The sequence below is a fragment of the Bubalus kerabau genome, chromosome 3 (genome assembly GCF_029407905.1).
Source record: "Bubalus kerabau isolate K-KA32 ecotype Philippines breed swamp buffalo chromosome 3, PCC_UOA_SB_1v2, whole genome shotgun sequence".
Lineage (NCBI taxonomy): Eukaryota > Metazoa > Chordata > Mammalia > Artiodactyla > Bovidae > Bubalus > Bubalus kerabau.
Window position 1 is genome coordinate 185003740 of NC_073626.1, and position 15885 is coordinate 185019624.

Below are 15885 nucleotides of genomic sequence, written 5' to 3' on the forward strand. Positions count from 1 at the left end.
CTTGCCGCTATATCCCAGCGATGCTCAGACTCAGTCCTTTTGTTCGGGAAGTGCATGGAAAGATAAGGCTTCTGTTTTCAGGCAGATCTGAGTTGAGATACCAACTTCAGCTTTTCTTCCTCGCTGTGTGTCCTTGCCCAAACTACTTTGCTTCTCTGAACCTCGGATTGTCCATGACAGTAAGAACCAGGCTGCTTACCCCAAAGGAGGACTTAGAATGAAATAAGTTCATTGTGTGGACTCAGTGGATGTTTTTCCTCTCTGTGAGCATTTGCATTTTGAGAGAAAAGACTCGTTAAACCAAAGAGAGACTCATTAAAATTTTTAATGCTCAAATTTTCGGCACTGTGGAGGTGGTTCGTTTGAGAAGTGATTAAGGAGGAGACCTTTTTGATATTCCCAAATCTCACAAAGGCTTTCCTCTGCTCAGGGTCTCTCCCAAGACAGTCACTCATTCATTTAGCAAATTAATTCAACAAATATTTAATGCGGGGATACCCTCTAAGGGCCAGCCCAGCCCTGTGCTGGACCCTGAGGTGATGGAAGTGGCAGACAAGGCCACTGGCCTCATGGAATTCAAGGGCAGGGCAGAGAATAAGGAAAGGGACAGTTCCGAAGGTGGGGAGAAGTGATACGTGTTGACGGGGGAGATGTGGAAACTTTCGATAGCTCAGGGGTGCGCTCCTCCCCCACACCTGGGAATCAGGGAAGGCTTCCTGGAGAAGGTGACCCAGAAGTGGGTCGCGTGGCAGCGTGTCGTGTGCATGGGAGGGGAGGAGGGCCACTGCCAAGAGGATGTTCCAATAAGAGGCAGGTCAACAACATGAAGGAGAAAAGCATTTGGTGGCATGTGCTGGGTACAGGACTGAACTGGAGCTGGGGGCAGAAGGTGGGAGAGGCCGCCACGGGGTCCTGCCCCTGCCAGCCCTGTTGGAACTTCCTCTGGGTGCCCCAGAGGGTCTGAACCCCCAAGCCAGCGTGGGGCCGCCCGTCATCCACTGCCCTCCCCATGGCAGAAACCTCTGTGCTCTCTGCTGTGCGTTCCGGGCTGTGGACAGCAGAGGAGAACTTCTCCGGGTCTCGTAAAATAAAGACAATAAAAGCACCTGCCCTGAGGATCATCGTGGGGGTTGAGTGAGATACAGTATGCTAAGGTCAAAAACCAGAGTGATGCCAGCAATCATGGTCACTGCCGTGTTGTCCCCACAAGCTAGCTGGCCCTGGCAGTGGGGGCAGAATCGCTCAGGGTGTGGACTCTGCTCTTTGGAAGTTCACCACCTGCAGGGAAGCGAGACCTGCCCACACATGAGCACACTCTCAGCCCCGGGCTCTGACCTTGACACTGACCCTGAGAATGCTGTCTTTGCTGCCAGCCAGGTCTGCACTGAGTCCTGGCTGGGGTGACCTTGGGCAGTGCCTCCCTGGCTGAGCCATGGTTTCTTCCTGTGTGCAGGGGGGTTGTTTGTGTCCCTGTCTTGGGGTGAGGGAGAGGAGAGAGGGGGTGCTTTAAAGCCCAGCCCAGCCTAAGAGTGCAGCTCTGTCAGACCACGGGAAGCCCTGGTGACCTGGAGAATCAGTTCTCTCGCTCTCTGAGGCTCACTTTCCTGTCTGTACAATGGGAAGTTTAGCTACAAAACCCTCTGATGTGCTGGGGTTCTAGTGGAGTCAGATAGTTCCTAATCTGGACCCAGTCTGCTGTGTGACCTTGGGCTTAACCTCTCTGAACCTCAATTTCCACACCTGTAAACAGGAACAGTATTCACCTCACCTTTCAAGGTGTCCACTAGCCACTTGTTCATTGAGCAGATACTTATCAAGTCCCAAGCATGTGTCACGTAACATCTCAGAATCGGGGCTACAGCAGAGAACCTGATAGACCCGGTGTCTGGCCTCACGCAGGTCGCCTGCCAGGGCAGGAGACGCGCTAATAGACAAATGATTTCAGATGGGCAGTGGGTAGTGAGGGGCAGGGCGGGGAGGCACCCACCTCTGCTCAGGATATCAGGGAGGGCCTCGCAAGGCCTGAATGGGAAGGAGCTGACTGTGGGAAGGGCGGTCCAGGCAGAGGGCAGAGTATATGTCCAGGCCCTGAGGCAGGAACAAGATTCCTTCCTCTCCCCAAATCTGGAACATTCCAGATCACTTCCTGGCAGCCGGGGGTAAGGTGGCTGAGCCGGCAGCGGGGGTGGGAGGCCCATCTCCTCTCAGATCAAGAACTGCTGCTCACGAGGCAGGCAGGGAGGGGGGCACCGTGGGCACTGTGGGCAGCCATGCAAGGCGAGGCTGGGATCGGGCCTCGGGGGAGGTGAGGGGTGTAGGCAGAAGGGCACAGGCAGGGGGCCAGCCTGACCACCACCCAGAAGTGTTGAGGGTCAGGTCCAGAGACCCTGGGCCAGACTGTTTCAGGAGGGGTTTGCAGAGGAATGTGGGCAGGCTTTCTCTCTCACTGCAGCCCGCGTGGGCCTGAGCACCAGTTGGAGTGCCCCGGCCAGAAGTCCCAGATCTGGCCTCCTGTGTGCCAGAGGTTCTTTGAGACACCACCCCACCCCCCCACCTCCACCCACACAGGCATATTCCCTGTGCACACGCCTAGACTCGACTTCAGTCCCAGCAGCTTCATCGCGAGCACACAGTTATGCACACATTCGTTCACGTGGCAGACCAGCGTCCGGCATCGACGGCGCACCCAGCCCCCAGACAGATCCGGTCCGAGCTCGGTTTCTGGTGGGAGAGGCTGGGAATATCTGATAATCACACTGTGACAAGTGCAAACCAGACTGACAGATCTGGACAGCCGGGGACAGGCTTCTGAGAAAGCTGGTCAGGGTCGGCCGGGGGGGTACAGGCCGACCCAGCCTGGGGAGGGGGCTCCAGAAAGACTGGATAAGAGTGTAGCATGTAGGTGTGGGGTGGGGAGGAGCCGGACAGGGTGGAACAGGTGGAGGGTATATGGTGTGTGCAAGGGGGCTTCCCAGGTGGCCCTAGTGGTAAAGAGCCCGCCTGCCAGTGCAGGAGACATAAGAGACGTGGGCTCCATCGCTGGGTCAGGAAGATCCCCTGCAGGAGGGCACGGCAACCCACTCCAGTATTCTTGCCTGGAGAATCCCATGGACAGGGGAGGCTGGTGAGCTACAGTTCACGGGGTTGCAAAGAGTTGGACACGACTGAAACGACTTAGCACGCACGCAGAGTGTGTGCGGAGGCCGGGACAGGGGACAGACGCTCAGGGCCTCGTGGGCCACGTGAGGCAATCGAATCTCCATCCTGCACGTGGCGGGAAGCCACGAGGGGCCTTTCGGCAGGTGGATGGCGTGATCGGTACAAATGCATGCCTGCAGCCCACACACGCCCCAGACACGAGCGCTCTCTCTCCTGCCCACGTTTCACGTTCCTGCCAGGCCTCCCACCCACATCCTCACCGCACACGCCCTGTCGCGCCACCAGGCAGCGCTGCAGGGAGGCCTGTGCCAGCTCCCAGCAAAGGTGGCAGCCGTGCGGCCCACCTGCTCCCTGATGGTGTGGTGCGGGGCCCTTTGCGCACTCCGCATGTTCACAGACGTGCACATGGCCCCCTCCCCCACCACACGCAGGGTCGTAACCCATCATCCTGGCACATGAAAGGCAGCTTCTAGTTTAGGGAGTACTTTCACAGGCACTTGCAAGAGCCCCAGTGCGTGCCCACCAGCCTGGTGATGCTGAGGCCTTGGGGAGTGGTTCCAGGGGTGGGGTGGGGCGCCTGCCAGCCTGCTAGCCTGGGGCAGATCAGGGCAGGGACCTGACTCCTGCAGCAGAGCCTGCATTTATTTGCATTTGCAAATGAGGCAGACAGCCTGGTCCCCACACAGGCTGGCCCCAGCTGGCCACGCTCCCCTGACCTGACAGCTCAGTCCCAGGGAACATCCTGGGCAGCTTCTCTCCTGTCTTGCCTCCTCCCTGCCTGGTGTGGGGGGAAGAGCGTGAGCTTCAGAGTCAGCCAGAACGAGGACCACAGCCCGCTCTGTCACTCCTGCCAGGGGTGACCTCGGCCATCGTGGTATTCAGTGTCCCCTGGGCTAGACTCTCCTTGGAGTGAGGAATGTCTCCTTCTCAGGGTGACTGCAGAAAGACAGTCAGATTCTCAGTGAGCTGACGCGTGACACTCAGTGTTTTTAATTTTTTTTTTTTTTTCTGATGGCAAAAATAATACGTGCTCACTATAAAAATTCAAACGGTGCAGAGAAATGTATCCTGTAGAAGACAGAAAGCCCCTGGTCATCCTGTTTCCTAGAGCTAACTCATGTGAGCTTTTACCTGCAGCTGAACATTTTTACCAAGGGAGATTTCTGTTGTGCTACTTGCTTTTTTCACTAGACAACAGGCCTCAAATCCCCTTTTCCATCAGGACTCGAGACCTCCTTTGTCATCACCGCGTGGTCTTCCGTGGCTTGCACGTGCCGTTGTGTATTTAACCAGCTTCCAGATTTCAGCCACGGCAAACCCTGCGGCAGTGAATGGTCTCTGTCCGTGTCATTTTGTGTCTTTTTTTTTGTAAGCGTTTCTGGAGGATAAATGCCTAGAAGTGGAGTGACTGGGCCAGAGTGTGCACATTTTCATCTTTAATGGGAGAGGCAGGCAATCCACGTGCCCCAGGAGACCCAGGGAAGTCCATCCCCTTGAAAGAATGTATCCACCGCCTCTGCCCTTGACCACAGGCCGGAGAGTCAAGAGGACTCGATCCCGCACATGGCAGGCGCCTGGCAGGTCCTCTAGTGAAGCCCTGTGCCCCCCTTACTCCTCTGTTCCCGTACTTTGGAATCTTCCCCTTCACCCCTGCCTGCCTTTGCTCGACAGGCGCTCACTACCTTATGTGGCTCTATTCGCTGCAGTAGTTCTCGCGCTGGAGCCTAGTCTCCCATCTCCCGACTTTCACCCGGGAGCCCTGTCTCAGTCCTCAGCAGCCCACAGAGGAAGGGAAAAAAGGAAGAGAGAAGGAACGGTCAGGAGGTGCTTGTGGCGAATGTTTATGCATTTACATGTATGAGCTCACGTAGCCCTCATGTCAATGCTTGGAGGCAGACACCACTGTTATCCCCGTATTATAGACGAGGAAACTGAGGCTCAGAGAGGTTCAATAACTTGCCCAAGTCCCATAGCTGTTGCTGTTTTATTTATGTATTTGGCTGCACCGGGTCTTCATTGCGGCATGTGGGATCCAGTTCCCCGACCAGGGATCAAACCTGGGCCCCCCTGCCTTGGGAGCATGGAGTCCTGGCTCCTGGACCACCAGGGAAGGCTCCCCCCCCCACAAGCTGTTAAGTGCCAGAGCTAGGATACAAACCCAGGCAGTCTGACTCCAGAGCCCACACCTCTGAGGTGATGCTCTCTCTCTGCCAGGACCTTATTTATAATGTATTGACACCTACTGTATACTCAGCTTCCACCCACCAGCGGGCTGGAGCCCACGAGGAGGCAAAACCCATTGGCTAGGAGGGAGAGGGTCGGATTTAACAGGGCCTCCCCTCTGCAGGGTGCAGCGTCTGAGCAGGGAGGCCACAGGGCAGAGAAGAGCTCTGGGCGGTGTCACCGGGCTTTGCTTTGAGGTGGGGGAGGCCCGGCCCACCCTCGCTCTGATACCCCCGCCCGGCACCATTCTCTGGCCCGGAGCGGGTGTCAGGACGGGAGTCCCAAGGGAGTGACTAAGCACTGGAATGCAGAGCACACGAGGGGGTGGGGGTGATGGAGCGAGCGGGCGAAGGGACACCTGGAGATGTGGGCAACCCCCCTGGGCAGCAGAGGCTGGGCAAGGGCACGGAGGGAGGCGGGCACAGGCACTGGGAAGGGCCCTGCACGCCCTTCCCCTGGGAGCTAAGGGGGGCCCACCGCTCAGCTGTCCCATGCCCATGTGGGCAAGGAGGCGAGCAGCTGGATTGGGGCTTCAGGGGTGACACCTCAGGCAAATCATCGCCTCTGCTCCGCTTCCGTGTAGAATTGAGGTAGCGTTCCCTGCCTCCGGGTCCTTGTGAGGCTGTCGAGAGGGTCGGGAGCAAAGGAAGTCTGTAAGCTGTAAAGTGCTGGGCAGGTCGAGCAGATGTTGTTATTCTGGAGCAGGAGGAGGCCCCGTGGTTCGAGGGAGGAGCCAGTCCTGGGCAGGCAGAGGGTCAGGCTTTGGGCCACTGTGGGCCTCGGGCCACCTGGGCTGGGGAGGCGCTGGCGGGCAGCTGGCGGATGGGAGGCCTGGCTCCCGGGTGCTGTGCCCCCACATGGGGGCCCATCCCGTGACCTCCTCTCGGGGCTGCCAACCTGTTGTTTGCTCGGGAGGCCACCGCCTGGCGCAGCTCCGGGATCCGGGTGTCTTGGCAGTCAGCCAGCTTGGAGCCGGGGTGGGGGCCCCCTGTGCCACCTTCCTGCTCCCGCAGGGCCCTGCCTGGAGCCTCAGGTCCTCTCCTCCCGCCCCCAGGTGGCTGTGAGACCCCAGCCCATCTGTCAACCTCCCGAGCCTGTACTTCCTTGTCTCTGACACGGTGTGATGATACCAGCCTCGATCCGGGTTTGTTGTCAGGATTACTGGGCATCAAAGTGCTTGGCTCCCCACCCCGCACCATCCCCTTGCCCTCGACGCACCCTCCTGAGTCCCCGCTGAGGTCAGAGGTGCCTGGGGAAAGGTGATCCAGGAGCAGCCACATCTGTGTCCCCGCTCCGTCACCCCAGGGGCTTCCGGAGGAGTGGGCCAGCCTCTCAGAAACTCACCCATGGCTGCCCCTGGCTACCTTCCCTGGCACCTTTGGCAGGGCCAGGGGCAAGCAGTGCCGGATGGTTGAGCTCTGCAGACAATGGGCCTCTGTGGCCCCCGGGGGCTGGAGCAGTTCCAGGGTGGCCTCTAATCTCTGGTTTCGGGAGATTAGAGTCCCTCAGACCTGATTCTGTGACTGGGGGACAGGCTGCCTGCCGAGGGGCAGGCCCCCTCCCAAGGACCCTGTCTCAGAGGTCTGAGGGTCTTCAGGAGGAGCCCTCTGCACCTCTCCTCACGGTGAGGTCTGCACCTTTCCCCACGTGTGTCACCACCTGTAGAACCAGCTGGTCTCATGGGCACCAGGGGGGCCCAGGGAACCCTGACATCTGGTCACCAGTGATGGGCTGTCCTGGTCTCCTTAGGCCCCAGGCCTTAGCCCACCCAACAAATCCATCTTGGCTGGCTGAGCCCCTCTTCCGCCCCCGCCAAGCCCCCCCAAGTCCAGTTTCCCAGCTTCTGTGCGTGCTGTCAAGCCTCTGCTTGGCTCCTCGTCACAGGCCTCCTGTCTGGGTGGTCATGTGTCACCTGTTCTGACCACCAAATTTCCCCTTGAATTATTTTTTTTCCATTTATTATTATTATTTTGTATTGGAGTATAATTGCTGATGTTGTGTTAGTTTCTGCTGTGCAACAGCCTAAATCAGGCATAATTTATCCCTCTTGAACCTCCCTCCCACCCTTCACAAACCACACCACCCCCTCCCCAGGTCATCGCAGCATCGGTTGAGCTCCCTGTTTCCTTCCACAGCTTTCCACTAGCCATGCATGTTACACGTGGTGGTATGTACATGTCCCCCCCATGTGGGACACGTGTGTCCACCCGTGTCCGTTCTCTGCATCTGTGTTTCTACTCTTGCCCTGAACCTACAAACAGGTTCACCTGTATCATCAACTGAATTTTAAAGCATGGATAGTTTATAGGGAGGAAAAGAAGGAAAAAGGAGCTCCCGGCAAAGGGCGAAGCCTGTGCAGAGGCTCCCCGGTGGGAAGCAGTGTGGCTGGTCTTTAAAAGCTGCCTGCAGCCCAGCCAGGTGAGGGCAGGAAGTGGGGGTGTGTGGGGGTGAGGCTGGGTGAGTCCTCAGCGGCCAGGCCCACCGTGGGGGATGCAGGGAGCTCCATTTGGGGCAGTTCTTGCTGGATGGCCGAAGGGCCAAGTCCTCTTCACCGGATGCCCCAGCCCCTTCTCTGATGCCCTGAAGGGCCGGGCTGTCTGGGACAGTGTCTAACAATAATAATAATAATAATTTCACCACTTCTGCTGGGCTTACTCTAATCTGTGGCTTAGGAGGTGGCTACGTCCTCTCTCATTTTATAGATCAAAGAAAAAGACAGGACCCCCTGCCCCCACCCCCCAGCTCTCCAGCTGCTTAACAGGTGGGAAGCCACCAGGGCAGTGTCTAGTCCCCTGTCCTCTGCCTTCCCCGTTTTCCCAGTCACTCTGGGTCACTCAGGTCACTCTGGGTCTGACCTGAGTTTTTGCAGTGTGTGGATTCACCCCTAAAATGCACCACCACCCCCACGCCCTAGTGCAGCATCTGGGGCCCTGGACTGGGGCACGGCCTGGTTCTAGCTCCCCAGCTGCTCCTGCCTCGCTGGGTGACTTCCAGATGGTTGTTTAACCTCTCTGAGCCTCAGTTTACCCTTCTGGGAGTGGAGGATCCTAGTGACTGCCTTATCTCCCACTCCAGTTCCGCTGAGACTCCCAGGTGTGAGCAGATAAAGAGGGCTTTTGAAAAGTACAGAGAGCTACACTCACGACACGGCAATTATTATTGTTACCTCGACGTGGAGATAAGGGAGGGGGAGGCGGTGCAGTGACAGTTGCCAAGAAACCCAGGAGCTGTCGGCAGGCTTCCGGCCTGGCCCATCCCGCCTGGGAGCCTGCCCCACCCTTTCGCAGGGGGAGATGGGCACTCCAGTGGGGAGGGGAGCCAGAGCCAGCTGGCTGCAGGCCACACACCTGTAGGGCCTGAAGGTGACCCCGGAGTGTACCTGGCCCAGACTCCAGGCTGGCTCCGGCTCTCCGTGTGACCTTGGGCAAGTCACCTCCCTTCTGGCTGCCGCCTATTACTGTGTCCAGGAATGTCCAGGCCAGACAGGGCAGGACTGGAGCGGGACCTCCGGAAGATGCCTCGTGGCGGCCGGAACCAGGGGCTGCTATGGGGAAGCCGCTGGGGCCTGGGTGACAGTGGGCTCAGCCTGCCTTGAGAGCAGGAGTGTGGGTGCAGAGCCCTGAACTAGAGGGAAACCTTGGCACCGCCCTTTCCCTGGTATGACCTTGGGCTTGTCCCTTAACCTCTCTGAGCCTCAGTTCTCTTATCTGGAAGAAGGCTGTTATTAATCCAACCTCACACAGCTGCCGTGGTGATTGAGACAGTGCCTGTGCGAACTGTAGAGCGCTGTGCAGATATGACTGCGGTCCTGGCCGGGGGAAAGAAGTGGCGAGAGTTCCCCGTGTCCCCCGTCAGCCCCGGGCACCTCCCAGCTGCTCTGTGTGTGGGAAGAAAGTAAAGCATTTTTAGGCTGAGCCAGGGGGACTTCCCTGGTGATTCAGTGGTCAAGACGCTGTGCTCTCACTGCAGGGAGGCACAGGTTCAGTCCCTGGCTGGGGAACTAAGATCCCACATGCCAGGTGGCATGGTCAAAAAATTAAAGAATAAATAAAAAATAAACTGAGCCAGGCCATAGGGTCAGGAAGGTTTCCAGAGAAGTAGGGAGGGGCAGAGCCTGGGGGCTGCATGTAAACAAAATGAAGGGGACCCGGAGGAGACAAGGGTGAGATGGGCGGGAAAGGGGAGGGACAGAGAGATTCAGGTTCATGAGAGGGAGGAGAATGACCAAATAGGAGGAGGAATGCAGAGATCACAGGCAGAGGAGAAGGAAGGGTGGGCTGGGAAGGTGGGAGTGTGTGAGAGGTGAGGAAGGACGAGAGGAGGAGGAGGAGGAAGCATCAGGCCGGCAGAGGGGAGGCAAGCGGCTGGGTTTACTCATTTCTCCAAAGGTATTTACTGAGCAACGGCTGTTTACTGGGAGCCAGTGTGCTAGTCGCTCAGTCGTGTCTGACTCTTTGCAACCCCATGGACTGCAGCCCACCGGGCTCCTCTGTCCCTGGAATTCTCCAGCCAAGAGCACTGGAGTAGATAGTATAGTGGAGCATGAGGGCAGCGTCTCGATCCAAGTTCAGGGGTTTGGATCCCCTGTATTTCACTTACCGTCAGCCTGACCTTGGACCTGCTGCTTAACCTCTGTGTCTTAGTTGCCTCCTCTGAAAGATGAGGATTAAATGAGGGGATATGAGTGACGCCGGTCCAGCAGCGTCTGCACACGGTTGGTCCTGTATCAGCGTTGGCTGCCGTTGCCGTTGTTACTGTTACTATTCCCTTCACCGATCCGACCTGCTGGGTCCACAGGGCCGCCCATGCTCCGAAGTCCAGATCCTTGGCTCTGGAGTGACAAGCCTGGGTTCAGATGCCTGTTCTGCATAATTAACTGGGTGACCTTGGGCGAATTAGTATCCCTTTCTGAACCTCAGTTTCCTTGTGGTGCAGAGAAGCAGGTGGTTTGGGGGACTTTCCTGGTGATCCAGTGGTTATGACTCCACACTCCCAGTGCAGGGGGCCAGGGTTCCATCTCTGGGTCAGGGGACTAGATCCCACGGGCCGAAACTAAAGGTCCCGTGTGCTACAACTGAGACCTGGAGTTATTTTAAATATTTATTTAAAATAAATATTAAAAAAATAATAAAGCAGGTGGTTTTTGAGCACCTGCCTCTTTGGGGAGCTGTGAGAATTAAGAAAAATCACGGAAGGCACAGGGAGGCTGTGGCTTTTGTTTTTGTGGTCTTTGAATCCCTGCAGGGCTGGGATGGGTGGGGGCAGGCAGGGCCAAGAGCCTCAGACCTCCTGGTCCATCCTCATCCCGGAGGCCTTCCTGGGCCCAGCATCTTAGGGCCCCGGCAGTGACCTTGTAGGTGGAGGAGTTGCCCGTGACGGGGAGACTCAGGCCCGCCAGGAAGCGGAGAGCTGAGGGGCTCTGGCCTGCCTTGAGAGACCTACCAAGGACTGCACCCGAGTGAGCAGTCCTGAGTGAGAGAGGCAGCGGGACACGGGGAAACTGAGGCCAGCGCTGGAAGAGGAGTGTGTGGGGGAGCTGCTGCCGGGCTGACCTGCAGTGGCCACAGCCGGAGCCTTGGGGTGTGGGAAGCATCGGACAGAAGCAGAGCATCGGAATAGCTCGGTCATGGGCACACACCTCCCCTCGGCAGCCAGAGCCCCCAGCACAGTGGTCCTCACAGTCAAGGGGAGCCGGCATCCCCTGGCTTCAACTCTCAGACTTCCAGGTTCTGCTGTCCATCCTGCTGGCACTGGCCCTGATCGGTCTAGGGCACGGATTTTAAATTCTGGCTCTGTCACCTGCTTGCTCGGCGATGTGGCTTCATCTTTCTGAGCTTTAGTTTTTCCATCTGTTAAAAAGGTTGTTTTTTGTTTTTTTTTTTTACAAACCCCTTTTGGTTTACAAACCCCTGGTGTTTTAGTGGCTAAGGCTTCACGCTCCCAATGAAGAGGGGGTTCCATCCCTGGCCAGGGAGCTAGATCCCACACGCCGCAACTAAGAGTTGGCCTGACACACAGAAGATCCCGCATGCTGTGAGGAAGATCAAAGATCCTGTGTGCTGCCGCTCAGACCCAACGCAGCCAAAAAAAAAAAAAAAAAAAAAAAAAAAAAATATATATATATATATATATATATATATATATAAAAGGGAGGGGTAAATAATGCCGACCTCCCTGCAGAGTAGTGAGGATGTAACACACCTGACACAGTTCCGGGCACTCGGTCCGTCTGCAGGGTCCCCGTGGCAGCCTCAGTGGAATGTGTCTGGACCATTTCTGTGGGCCTCTCTCCACCCACCCTCGCTTCCCAGTCTCTCCCCACGTCACCGGGCCTTGTGATCTGCAGAAACCTGTGTGGAGGCCATTCTTTCTTACAAACCTTTAATGCCTGCCTACTGCCAACATTCACTCATTCACCCACTCATCCGTTTAACAAATACTTAATGAGACCCTGATGTGGGAAGGCAGAGTTTACCACGAGCGAATGAATCAAAGAAAGAATTCATTGAGTGAACACCTTCTAGCTGCCCGGGCTCTAGGATGCAATTTTTTTCTGTTTTTCTGGAAACCTAGGCTGAGAGGAGTACGTCATTGTTTTAAGCTCATGCAGCTAGTAAGTGCCTGGGCATTCCTCCCCTACAACGCTGTCACGGGCCTCAAACGTCACGGCCACCATGTCTGTCCTGTGCATCGAGACTGCCCAGTGCAGGGTCCCCTGGGAAGACGCTAGCCCACCAGGGCCATGGACAGTCCCTCTGAGCCTTGCTCCCTGAGTAGCTGGGCCCAGGTGAGCGGGAGGGGACGCAGAGCTTTCTCAGGGTCTCCTTCCTGGGCCAGGTTTCCACAGTCCCTTCCCCTCTTGGGGTGTGGCGGTCTCAGCCCTGACTCAAGCGGGCCGTGGGCTGAATGACTCACCCTCCCAGGAACCAGCCTTGGTTGAGGGACTGGGGTGGGGCAGCAGCCACGTCAGGGTGGCCCTCGGCGGTGGGTGGAAGCCGGGCCTGCTTGCCCGGCCTGGGCCACCTGGGTCCCGGGAGCCACTGGGCACTTCCTCCCCTTGACCCCAGAAGCGGCCTCCTCGGCAGTCTTTCTAGGATAACAGGAGCTGACTTCACCCTCACCAGACCTGCTTCCTGTCCTCGGGAGGGTGTGGGTGTGGGCCGAGAGTCTGGGCTTGGAGTCAGTCAAGCATCACACAGATGCTGGTTCGGCCACTGACCAGCTGTGTGACCTCTGCATACCTCTGGGGCCTCACCTGTACACTGGGAATACCAGTGTGATGACTTCTTGTGCCCTCGGGCCTGAAAGAGGGGCTTGGCAGGGGCCTGGCATGTCGTTGGCCTAGTGAGTGTCTGCCGTTGTTATTGTCATTAATGGTAGCAATGGCCCAGGTGGCCTTTCACCTGAAGGCCGCTGTCTCCCTAAAGCCTCAGGGACGGGTGTGCCTTGCTTAGTCCAGAGGTCAGGGCTCAGCCCTATACAGCAACCCCCAACCCCTGCCTCAGTCTGCCCATCTTTAGAATGGGCTGTGGACATCCTCTTGGCTGGAGTATGGGTTCAGTTCAGTTCAGTTCAGTCGCTCAGTCGTGTCTGACTCTTTGCAACCCCATGAATCACAGCACGCCAGGTCTCCCAGAGTCTACCCAAACTCATGTCCCTCAAGTCGGTGATGCCATCCAGCCATCTCATCCTCTGTCGTCCGCTTCCCCTGCCCCCAATCCCTCCCAGCATCAGGGTCTTTTCCAATGAGTCAACTCTTCGCATGAGGTGACCAAAGTATTGGAGTTTCAGCTTTAGCATCAGTCCTTCCAATGAACACCCAGGACTGATCTCCTTTAGAATGGACTGGTAGGCTCTCCTTGCAGTCCAAGGGACTCTCAAGAGTCTTTTCCAACACCACAGTTCAAAAGCATCAATTCTTCGGCGCTCAGCTTTCTTCACAGTCCAACTCTCACATCCATACATGACCACAGGAAAAACCATAGCCTTGACTAGACGGACCTTTTTTGGCAAAGTAATGTCTCTGTTTTTTTAATATGCTATCTAGGTTGGTCATAACTTTCCTTCCAAGGAGTGTCTTTTAATTTCGTGGTTGCAATCACCATCTGCAGTGATTTTGGGAGTATGGGTTAGGGAGGCCTAATGGAGAGTTTACAGGGACACTTTGTCCATATCTCTGATCTCTGGGAAAGGTTGGAAGCCCTGCTCGCCTCCTGCTTCCTGGGGAATCCAGGTTCCCCTCCTTTCTGAAATCTGTTCCCCTAACATCCCCTAATTCTGAGAATGACTCTTCCTCCCAAAGTTCACAGATCTCCCAACTTGGGGCCCTCCCTGACCTCAGACTCTTTTTCTCTTCCAGGAGGAGTGATGGGCAGAACCAGCGCTTCCCTCAGGCACTAGACCTGCCAAGAGTGGACTTAGTTCCCTCTCAGACTGCTTCATTCCAACCTAAGGTAAGTGCTCGCCTCCCCGTGGCCCCCGGTCTGGAGGATCCCCCACCCCCACCCCAGGGCCAGGAGATATCTAAGAGTGACTGCTGGGCAGAGGCAAAATGTTTGGGTAGATGGGGCTTGAGGTTTAGCCCCCCAAGGGGATACCGCTCCTTGCCCCTGATGGACCTGACACAGTCTCAGAGGTTGAACCAGGGTCTGTTGTAAGGTTGGGGGGCAAAACAGCTGGGAATAAACTGGCCAAACAGCTTTTCTTCCTCATCTTCATTATCGACAATACCATCCATTTCCTCAGCTGTAAATCGGGTGTAATGAGAATATCCCACTTCATAGGGCTGCTTCTCAGAGGAGCCCTGTGAGGTGGGGTAAAGTGTGAAAAAGTGATGATAAAACACTGTGCATAATATCTGGCACAGAGTAAAAGCCCTGTAAATGAGGCTCTTCTTGTTATCGTGGAAATTAAATGTTTGCCTGGCCCATGACCTGTGTCAACTTTCTGCTGGGTGCTGAGGTGCCAGAAATCGATCTGACACAGACCCTGCTCTCAGGGAGCCATGGTCTGGTTAGGAGATAGATAACTAAACAACTTCTTCAGGGGATCAGTAGTAATAACCACAAGCATTTATTGAGATTTACTATGGGCTTAATCGGAGAAGGCAATGGCACTCCACTCCAGTACTCTTGCCTGGAAATTCCCATGGATGGAGGAGCCTGGTAGGCTGCAGTCCATGGGGTCGCTAAGAGTCAGACACGACTGAGCGACTTCACTTTCACTTTTCACTTTCATGCATTAGAGAAGGAAATGGCAACCCACTCCAGTGTTCTTGCCTGGAGAATCTCAGGGACAGGAGAGCCTGGTGGGCTACTGTCTCTGGGGTCGCACAGAGTCAGACATGACTGACGCGACTTAGCAGCAGCAGCAGCATGGGCTTAATAGTTAATGGGTGGGTTCTTAATGTTTTGCATGCAGGATCTCATTTCGTCCCCAAACTATAACTACTGTGGACTTATATTAGTACTCTTCTTAGTCCCATTTTGCAGATGAGAAAATCGAAGCTAAGAGAGGTTAAGTTACTTGCACAAAGACACACAGGTAGGATGTGATGGGTCCAGGACCGGAACTCATGTAGTCTGAGCAGAGTGCCTAGTCTGGTGGAATTTCTAATGCCGAGGGCAGTAAGCTCTCACTCGTGTAGTACACTTTTCGGATCCTAAAGTGTGTGCGCAGGTATCGTGCTTCTCAGTCCTTTCATCAAACCTTGGGTGGTAGGCATTCTCGAGATAAGGATCCAGATGCCCAGAGAGGTAAAGTGGTTTTCCCAAGGTCACACAGCCAATAAATAGTAGACACAGGATATGCCAAGCTTCTCGCCCAGAATTCTGACCTGGAACAAGAGTCATGTACCCCTCCTAGGTCAGGAACGATACATGGCTAAGGAATACTGTACTTTTCGGGGATCACCACCTCCAAGGGGGTCCAAGTGTGGGTCCTAGGGACTATATCAGGGGGTCCTTGAGATCCTCTCCTGCTGTCTGTGCCTGGGCAACTGCCCAAGACTGGGCCATGTGGATCCTGGGACCTGGAAGGGAGCGACTCCATGGCAGCTGGGTTCAGAAGTGAGGTTCCCAGTCCTTGTCCCCCTAAGCATCCGGCAGGAGGCCTGGGTTCACTTCCCCTCCCTGCACCTCAGTGTTCCCATCAGAAACATGAGGGTTAGTAGAGCCCATCTCCCTGAGTCCTGCCTGCTCAGGTTAGCGCTGGGCTGTCTCCCCCAGGCTTCCTGGCCTCTTGCCCAGTTCAGCTGGAAGCCTCCATTTGTGCCAACACAGGCTCAGATGGCTGCGGGCTCCAGACTGCCCCGTCCCACAGCCCACGCCCATCCCAGGATCAAGACACAGCCGATGGATTGTTCTCCTTTGACAGGAAAGGAAACCAAGGCCCAGAGAGACTGAGTGATCCATCTGGGTCCCCAGCAAACCAGGGAGGGGTGAGGGGTCCCAGGTCTGTGACATGTTCTCCGTCCCCCTCTCCCGGCTCTGCTCACATTAATGT